The sequence below is a fragment of the Bubalus kerabau genome, chromosome X, assembly GCF_029407905.1.
Source record: "Bubalus kerabau isolate K-KA32 ecotype Philippines breed swamp buffalo chromosome X, PCC_UOA_SB_1v2, whole genome shotgun sequence".
NCBI lineage: Eukaryota > Metazoa > Chordata > Mammalia > Artiodactyla > Bovidae > Bubalus > Bubalus kerabau.
The window spans coordinates 15717221-15719096 of NC_073647.1; the positions used below are offsets into that span (position 1 = coordinate 15717221).

General features: G+C 36.1%; 1 long non-coding RNA gene across 1 annotated transcript in view; it reads left to right on the forward strand.

Annotated features, from left to right (window-relative positions):
- The window catches only part of LOC129639230 (uncharacterized), a 116871-nt gene that overhangs the window by 46654 nt on the left and 68341 nt on the right, over positions 1-1876 (forward strand). The window lies entirely within an intron of this gene.

The window sequence follows — 1876 nt, forward strand, 5'->3', positions numbered from 1 at the left end:
TTTGTTTGTTTCTTGAGATAGGCCTGTATTGCTATACTTCCCTCTTGGAACTGCTTTTGATGTGTCCTATAGACGTGAGAAAGTTGTATTTCTATTTTTATTCATCTTAAGGTATTTTTTAATTTCCTCTTTTATGTATCTATGACCTGCTGGTTTTTTAGTAGCATGTTGTTTAGTTTCCCTGTGTTTGTGTTTTTCACATCTTTCTTCCTGTGATTGATTTTAGTTTCATACCACTGTGATTGGGAAAATGTTTGATATAATTTCAATCTTCTTAAATGTATTTAGAATTGTTTTATAGCCTAGCATATGATCTATCCTTGAGAATGTTTCATATGCACTTGAAAAGAATGTGTATTCTGCTGATTTGGGATGGAATATTTTGTAGAAGTCTAGTAAGTCATCTGGTATTTTTTGTCATTTTAGGGCCACTTATTCCTTATTGATTGTTCTGTCTGCATGATCTATTCATTGCTATAATTTGGGTACTAAAGTTTGCTACTACTATTGCTATTGACTTCTCCTTTTAATTTTAGTATATACTTCATATATTTAGGTGCTCCTATATTCAGTGCATATATGTTTATGAATGTTATATCCTATTCTTGAATTGCCCCTTTTTCATTATATATTGCCATTCTTTGCCTTTTTTATATACTTTGTTTTAAAGTATATTCTGTCGGACATGAGTGTTGCTACCATAGGTTTCTTTTTGTTTTATTTTATTTTTAATTTTATTTTATTTTTAAACTTTACATAATTGTATTAGTTTTGCCAAATATCAAAATGAATCCGCCACAGGTATACATGTGTTCCCCATCCTGAACCCTCCTCCCTCCTCCCTCCCCATACCATCCCTCTGGGTTGTCCCAGTGCACCAGCCCCATAGGTTTCTTTTTGTTCCATTTGCATTGAGTATGTTTTTCCATTCCTTCACTATTTCAGCTATATGTGTTTTTAGCTCTAAAGTGAGTCTTTTTAAGTAGCATATAGATGGATCTTGCTTTTTGATTCATTCTATCCATTCAGCCATGTCTTTTGTTTAGAGCGTGTATTATTAATATTATTATTAATAGGTATGTTGTTGTTGTTGACTCAGACTTATGTCTGACTCTTTGCAACCCCATGGACTGCACCTTGCCAGGCTTCCCTGTCCTTCACTATCTCCCAGAGTTTGCTCAGATTCATGTCCATTTTGTCGGTGATACCATCCAACTATCTCATACTTTGCCACTCTCTTCACCTTTTGCCTTCAAATTTTCCCAGCAAAAGGATCTTTTCCAATGAGTCGGCTCTTTGCATCAGGTGACCAAAGTATTGGAGCCTCAGCATCATGCCTTCCAATGAATATTCAGGATTGATTTCCTTTAGGATTAACTGGTTTGATCTCCTTGCAGGCAAGGGACTCTCAAGTGTCTTTTCCAGCACCGCAGTTCTAAAGCATCAATTCTTTGGTGCTGTGCGTTATCTATGGTCCAACACTCATATCCATCCATATTGGAAAAAACATAGTTGACTAGACAGACCTTTGTTAACAAAGTGATGTCTCTGCTTTTTAATATACAGTCTACTTTTGTTATAGCTTTCCTTCCAAGGAGCAAGTGTCTTTTAATTTCATGGCTGCAGTCACCATCAGCAGTGATTTTGGAGGCCAAGAAAATAAAATCTGTCACTGCTTCTAGTTTTTCCCCATCTATGTGCCATGAAGTGATGGGGCCAGGTGCCATGATCTTTGTTTTTAGAATGTTCAGTTTTAAGCCAACTTTTCCAGTCTCATCTTTCACCCTCATCAAGAGGCTTTTTAGTTGCTCTTCACTTTCTGCATTGAGAGTGGTATCATTTGCATATCTGAGTTTGTTGGTGTTTCTCCCAGCAA